Source organism: Dendropsophus ebraccatus, chromosome 2, assembly GCF_027789765.1.
Source record: "Dendropsophus ebraccatus isolate aDenEbr1 chromosome 2, aDenEbr1.pat, whole genome shotgun sequence".
Lineage (NCBI taxonomy): Eukaryota > Metazoa > Chordata > Amphibia > Anura > Hylidae > Dendropsophus > Dendropsophus ebraccatus.
In genome coordinates, this window is record NC_091455.1 from 188,733,746 (window position 1) to 188,741,957 (window position 8,212).

The window sequence follows — 8,212 nt, forward strand, 5'->3', positions numbered from 1 at the left end:
TTGGGTTCACTTTATCCCACAGCCCCAGTAGACTCCTCAGAATTTGCTACTCGAATGGTTAAGGGTCCACTGGTCCCACAGTAACAGCTTTAACAACATCTCACACAGTACTATACATACCACCCACTTATGTCCACCAAATATTAAAAGTAGCACACCATCTGCTCCAGGGCTGCTTGTCAAAGCAACATTACTGATCTCCATGCATAGGTGACGCTCATGCTCATTTATACATGATAATTGATGGTGGAAAAAGACTACCTGATCCATCTAGTCCGCCCTTATATTACTTTCTTCATTTAGATTATGTTAGGATAGCTACATGGACATGGTACTATTCAGCATACTTTTAAATTAACTGCTTAAGAGCCAGAGAAGAGCTAGATAGCATCAGATATTGTTTTTTGAGATCCCCAACACTATGCTGCTTTATATGGACAACTGTGTCAGCTCCATAGCTATAACTATACATAAATACACAATTTTGAGGCTACATATGCCAAATACCTTACTGTTATGACTGCACCTTTAGGGACCTTGGAGCGGTTCTCAGTTCATAAGATCCGAATAAGATCGCGTTTTCGGCCATGAATTGTTTTTGTTCTTTGCCTTATTTTGCGTTTGTCAGAACTTAGGCTTAACTTTGTCCTATGCCTTTTTGCTAGGTTTATGGTTTACCAGTTACACCCATAGCTGCTCCGCTGAGTTCCCACTGGTCATCTCACAGTTAACTTGGTTTTCCTCTCGTGATTGATAGCTGGGTTCTCCTATCACATCTTGGACCTGACCCCTGGTCTCCTATATTGGCATCAGTGCCTGCCATACATTGCTAGCTATTTGACTAGGTTCCCTGGTTTGCTGGTATACTGTGTTATTTCTGTGCTATTCCCTGGCTTTGCGGATCTTTGCTTCTGTACTGTGACTATCCCGGTTTTCTGCCTGCCCTGACCTTTTTGGCTTTGTTACTGACTGTTCTCTGGATATCGTTTATGTACTTCTGCTGCCCACACGTTGTGACCTTGGCCCATTTTATCCCTTCTTGTTGTCTGTCTTGTCCGTGTTTGGTCTTGCCCTTTACCCAGGACAGGGACAGTCGCCCAGTTGCCAACAGTCACTTAGGACTGTTTGAGGCAAGTAGGCAGGAACAATGGGCAGGGACCAGTTCAGGGTTCACTGTCCATGTCTCCCCATCCCTTTCCTGACCAATTGGCAGCAGCATGTTCCTGACACTTACTGTATGCCTATATAATATAGCATTGAATACAGTACATTACAACATTGTCTGAGGTATACACATCTTCAAAGGTATACATATGTACAGTCTTCCTGACATATACATCTGATGGAAGGCCAAAATGATATGTTATAGCCTTATATTCGAGACACAATGTGTGGGGCTATGAAAAAGCTTATTTTAGTATATAGGACAAGATGTCTTTGGTGGCAAATTCTGCAAATGTAAGAAGTGGTATGAAGACATGAAGATCTTCACCAGATGGAGAAGACGCAAATGACTACAGAGAAGACGTCACCCGTGAATCACTGAATGTAAATGTTTATTCTGCTTCTGCGTCTGATCGGTACTATAGTCACTCATAAGGTTTCTGGCTATTTATCTTTAGTTTTCTGTATGCACAAATTTGTAGTCTCAAAGGGAAACCTAAAGGGCTGTAGAAGTGAGAGGGCAAACCTATCTTAACAGCAACCTATAGGAGACATCATAGAGGTCTGGATGGAAAAGGAAAGAGAATGACTACAAGTAGTACTTTGCAGCCAATCAGCCCTGTGTTCTTTTGCATTGTAATAATGTCCTACAGACTTTCTGTAGACCACTATATAATCACGGTGGGATTATTGGTTATATTTGTACAAACTAAATTTCCCACTGATGTTTTGCTCGGTACTTAAACATTGCTCGGTATCCGAACAAAATCAGGGGGATAACTGTCAGCTGAACTGATGTTCAGCTGACAGTAAGAGGTGTTCGGGAACAGAGAGAGGCAGGAGCGGGCGGCTATTTAAACTTGCTGCTGCGCTCCTGCTCCACTCAGCTGCGGGGGACACCCTGTAAAGAAGTGGGGAATCCCATCATAATGAGGGGAATCCTCGCTTCTTTACAGGGTGTCCCCCGCAGCTGAGTGGAGCAGGAGCACGACGGCAAGTTTAAATAGCCGCCCGCTCCTGCCTCTGAATGCGGGGACGCCGTGTAAAGAAGCCGGCTCCCTGCACTGTCTTGTCTCTCCCCACATCCCCCCCGCCGTCCCGGAGCGCTTCCTATGCTTACCCAGCTGGTACTCTTCTATAGCCTGCGGCGTGCCCGTGCTGTTGCGCCCGCAGCCTCGCTCACCAGCTTCTTAGCTTCTCCCGCTGCTCCCCGCCGCCTCAGCAGACTCTACTTCACCCTGCAGAGGCGGCAGGGAGTACTGGGAGGAAGAAATTAAGAAGCTGGTAAGCGGGGCTGCGGGCGCAACAGCTCCTGCTCCTCTCAGCTGCCGGGACACCCTGTGAAGAATCGGGGATTCCCCTCATTATAATGGTATTCCCCACTTTTTTACAGGGTGTCCCCTGCAGCTGAGAGGAGCAGGAGCAAGGTGGCAAGTTTAAATAGCCGCCCGCTCCTGCCTCTCTCTGTTGCGGGGGATATGGAGTGTTTTTACACTCTGTGGGCCGGGTGCTCTGCACCTGACCAACGGAGTGTAAGAACCAATTAATCACATTTACATTGTTCCCTATGGGAACTTACAGCTCGGTTCTCGAACTGCTCGGTTCTGAAACAGCCTTCCAGAACCAATTATGTTCGAGAACCGGGGTACCATTGTATTTGTATAGTGGTACTATATACTAGTCTGTGACTGATAAAAGCAAGTGTACAGATGTAACATTGCGATAGAACAGGATACTGTATGCATTGCCGCTCACTACACAAAGCAATCAGCCTGGAGACTGTTAAAGGGAAACTATCAGCAGGTTGGAAGCATCTAACCTGCTGATATACGCCTATGGCGCACGGGGTGCTGAGGATGAAGTAAAAAAATTTTTACCTTGATTCTCAGAGCCATTTTGGGGAATTTTGTAGTTTATTAGATATAAGATAGATATAAATGAGGTGGTCTGGTGCACTGGGGACAGGACTACCACCTTCAGTGCACGGATCCACTCTGGCCAGCCTGTCACTTCTAATAGTGTCCTAGTAGTGCTCCTAGCTCCTGCCGCTCCCACTGAAGTTATCCCCAAGTGGACAAGTGTATATAAGTAAGTAGAGATGAGTGAACCGGGTTCGAGTCGATACAAACCCGAACGATCGGCAATTTATTAGCAGGGGCTGCTGAACTTGGATAAAGCTCTAAGGTTGTCTGGAAAACATGGATACAGCCAATGACTATATCCATGTTTTCCACATAGCCTTAGGGCTTTATCCAACTTCAGCAGCCACCGCTAATCAAATGCCGAAACTTCGGGTTCGGATCGACTCGAGCATGCTCAAGGTTCGCTGATCATCTCTATAAGTAAGGCTATGCACTAAAGCGACATCTAGTGGTCGTCTTTAGTAATACTTTAGCTGCAATAAGACCACAAAAAGTACAGACTTTTACAAAGGGTGTGAATAATAGTAACAACCCTAGTGCAACACTAAATATAAATATATATATATATATATATATATATATATATATATAATTTTACAGCTGAGCTGTGCCTCTTATCTGGAGAGGCTTGTTTCATGGTCACATCCTATTCAATACCCCTCGATTTCTTTGCTACACTCTGCGACATGACTGGTCTTCCTTCCGCCATGACTATTTATTTCACTCATTAATTAATGCGCAGTGTGACTATTTTCTTCATAATGAATAACCGTTATGGGTGACACAGCGCTTCACATGGATGCACAGACTCCAGGCTGTCTACTGTAAATGCGGAGCGGATGAGATTGTCTACACTAGTCCTGTGTTCTTCGCTCGGTGAACTTGAGCATCATTAGCACTTTCGGGAAAATATATCTGCTGTGTACACTGGGTCATCTTCAGGCCACTAACACGGATAGACAACACGCAGTGAACTTTACATGGCCTAACTAAAGCAAGCCCGGAGCATAGTTCAATGAGCTAGATAGCTGGCAGTAATAATGATCAGAAGGAGGACGGACTGATACATTGAAGCGCTATAAATAAAGATGGCATTCTGTATGTGCAGAGGCAGATTGACTAATCAATAGGGAAAGAAGCAGGGCTGGGTGGATAGCTTCATGGCTTACTATGTGCAGCTTTGTGTGCTTATAGTGCATTATTTTTGTGATATCAAATACTAAATATTTTTATATTACAGACTCTACGCACAATGGGGGAGATTTATCAAACATGGTGTAAAGTGAAACTGGCTCAGTTGCCCCTAAGCTAGTTCTACTTTACACCATGATTGATAAATCTCCCCCAATGACTTATTTGTAATCGAATAGCAATAAAATACAATGACATACATTATGTAGGCAATGACTAGAATAGATTTCCATATATTTGTATAGGGACACAACTGCTGCCATAACCTGGAGCTAATGGGCCGCCCAAATAAAACCAGCATTTTTAATATTGATACTTCTTTATGTGAATGTGTCATCAGAAAATTATGTACTGTTTAAATAAAGTTTTTATAGTAAACATATTTTATTTTATTTTTTTATTATTATTACACTGCACAATATTCTGAGTAATCAAGCGCTGATTGTCACCGATTACATGGCCCGACTATTGTTAGCGATGTCCGTGCAGCCCTTGCTGTATATAGAATTTTTTTAAAAAAAACATATTTACCTCTTTAAGCTCCACGGGTGACCTTCTAGCTTTTCCCCACTGTCAGGAGCTGCCAAAAAACGTCTACACCTGTCTCAACTAATCACTGACAGAGACGGGACAGCGCCACGGTCAGTGGTGTGGCAAGAAGCCTATTCTCCTGCATATTAGGAAAATAGCTGAACAGACTGATGTAACTAATACACTGATCTGTTCAGCATTTCTATCACTAGTTTATGCTGCCCTCATTTAAGTCAGCATAAACCTAGTGACAGATTCCCTTTAAATTTTGGTAAAAACATTGTCAGGACTGTGCGCTGGCGCTCCTTGGTTCGAGCTGTGCGGCCAAGAAGGCGCTGAGTTGGTCCATTCCAGAATCCTGTCTGAACACAGGTTTATTTTAGGTTTGTTCAGCCCCACCCGTCTTGCTTGTTGTGCCTTGGCAGCTTCAGGGTTAACCTGCTGCTTTCAGGTGAGCTGTGTGGAGGATCAGGGGCTGGTTCAATCAGCTGCTGGACTGAGTTTCTGATCCTGTATAAATAGTAGGTAAGCCCAGCATTCTGAGCTGGCTATTAGTTGTTACTAGTCCCAGCTCCTCAACTCCTTTCCCAGCATTCCCCTGTCCTTATACCCTTGCTATTGCTCTGCCAGTCTTCTGACCTTTTGACTGACCTCCGACTATCCGATCTCTTTCTGATTTTGTACTGCGTTGTCCGTTTGGTTTTGACTTGGCTAGCTGACTCTCCCCCATTTTGTTTATTTGTCTGTCTACGTTCTGTGTGTTCACCTACTCAGTGTAGGGACCGACTCTGTGGTTGTCCCCGGCCATTTAGGACCGTGCGTGGCAAGTAGGCAGGGACATTGGTTGGGGCAAGTTCAGGGCTCACTGTCTTGTCCGTGTCTCCCCAACCTGACAAACATATCAGACAAAATTGGCTGCAATGTTCCTAGTTGAAAAACACACAATGGTGTCTCCACAGTGTTTTGGTTGATCTCCCTGATACCAACCATGATTCTTTTGAATGCACTTACTAGGCTTTGCTCCCACTAGCCAGAATCCTACTCCACACTGATGAGAGGCAAATACCCCGAGAGAGCTGTATTTGGATGGATGCCTTGCATGGGTATTTTCCAAGTCATGTCATTTTTTACTGCCGCTTGTTGAAAGGAAGCTTTCTTGACTGGAGGATCCACCCCCACCACCTACCCATCCTGCCTTGGTCATTTCTCCCCAGTAGAAGGTCTGGCTAGGTCACTGATTTTGAGAAACACGTGATGGTGTCTCTGTAGTGTTTTGGTTGATCTCTCTGAGGTAACAGGTATCCTATTGGATCCATTATTAGGTTCCCCCAGCGTCAGGGGATCAGGCAGGTAAGTATCCCATACTTTTGATTGTTGTGGCATTCTTACCTTTTTGAAAACACACTTAATTTGCCATTTAAATCCCAATTAAGGTACAGACTAGGCCGCATCCACAAGGGGATTAAACAGGCAAAGCATGCAGGTGGCGAAAACAATAAAAGACACAGACCGAAAACAAGAACTGACAGGATCTCGGCATGTGCCAGGTGCAGATAAAATGTACAGAGCATATTAAGAACTACAATAAATGCCTTTGAACCTTGGAAGACCTCGATGGGGATTATCATTTCATGTTTTATAGTGATCTGTGAAACAGCAATTAAACTGGTGTGTTATTTGTACTGTAAGAAATATAACATGGAAACAATTTACGAGTCCTACCGGTATAATTGGGAGGAAACTAGACTTTTTATGGCCTCAGCATTGGATTGCTGTAGAGATAAACAGTCTATTAAATATGCTGGATTAATTCATTAAGGCCATTTGGGTTCAGGGTGGCCATACACATTGGATAGCTGTTCTTCTTCAGGCCACAATACAGATAGGGTCTCAACTCAGCCAAGCACGCATGTGTTCTCAGTGGAGAGAAGGGAATACGCCTCTAGCAGACACCTCTGGCGGCCGCATATATCCTGCGAGAGCAGAGTTTTGGGCCCAATTCTTCTTTCTCCAGACATCTGCCTTTGAGGGGACAACTTCACTTTCATCCTGTAACTTTAAATGATTATTTTGCTCTTTTAACACTGGTTAGTGGACATTCAGTATGAGGTGGGGGGGGGGCACTATTGATGAAGGGCGGTTCCTCACTGGGAGGGCCTGTCCCAAGGATGTTGACCTGCTAGATACTGACTGGCTATAGATGTTGATGGCTTGCAGCTGCAGCTGAAGTGGCTGAGTGCATTGTCAGCCTGCTAGCAAATAGCTCTTTGGAATCCATTGGGGTTGTGGGTTAAAATCAGCAGGATGTGGGAACATAAAAAAATATATTGATGTCATTGAGATGTTTGGGGGACGTTGTAATCCCCAACTGTCAGCAATAAGAGGTTTCAGATTTGGTGCCATTCCAAACTATAAAAAACAATACAAATGAATATAAAAAGATGAAAATAAAACTTGGAATGCCCCAGGAATATGTTAGCATAGCTTGGGGCAAAATATGTCCCCAGTGCTGTACCCTTAATTTGCCATTCAATTTTGCCCTAAAATGTTATGGTGTAAAGCAGGGGTAGGGAACCTTGGCTCTCCAGCTGTTGCAAAACTATAACTTCCATCATGCCTAGACAGCCAAAGCTAAGGCATATTGGGAGTTATAATTTTGCAACTGCTTGAGAGCCAAGGTTCCCTACCCCTGGTGTAAAGAGTTAAAATGTAATTATAATAACAAAATTCCATAACCTTTCAGTTATTTTGACTGTTCTCAACCACTGATCCCTGTATACACATAAAAAATGGCAATCCTTTTCTTCATTAACTTGGCACCAGTTGTTCTTTTAAATAACCATGAACATTAAAACATATGATCATAAAGCGTATCGGAGCTGGAGAAGATTTCAGATGCATCTTGGCCTCTGTAGATCATAGAATTATCCATTCTCTCAATTTTCTCTGGTATGGTTTCATTCCTCCTTCCATATAACTTGATGGTAAAGCCAGTATACTTGTATTTCCTGCCTACTTGGTAGCCAACACAAAAATATATATATCTTTTATATGAAATAACTGGGACTGATGTGAGTTATTGCCTTATACATAGCTGCAGACAATATGCTATATAAAATATTGGCAAATAGGGGGCTTCTTCATCTTTTTCACCGCATGATATGTTTCCAATCCAGAAACACTGTTTAAAATAGACAGAATTTATGCACTAGCAACAAAATATCCCCGTACACAACCATAAAATAGGATAATTGATTGGGATTGATTTTGCGAGGTAAACATGGAAATATACAAAATATCAAAAATTTCCTATCACATGAAATCTAGTGCCCATAACTTATAATATTATATTTATTGAGAAAAGCATCTAGAACTAATTTAATGAATCAGCCATGACAGCTTTA

General features: G+C 43.2%; 1 long non-coding RNA gene across 1 annotated transcript in view; it reads left to right on the forward strand.

Annotated features, from left to right (window-relative positions):
* LOC138783780 (uncharacterized) overlaps positions 1 to 6,352 on the forward strand; it is a 38,165-nt gene extending 31,813 nt beyond the window's left edge. The window contains exon 3 of the long non-coding RNA XR_011361743.1: positions 6,242 to 6,352. This is a non-coding gene — a long non-coding RNA (uncharacterized lncRNA). The remainder of the gene's footprint in view (positions 1 to 6,241) is intronic.
* The last annotated feature ends 1,860 nt before the right edge of the window (positions 6,353 to 8,212 follow it).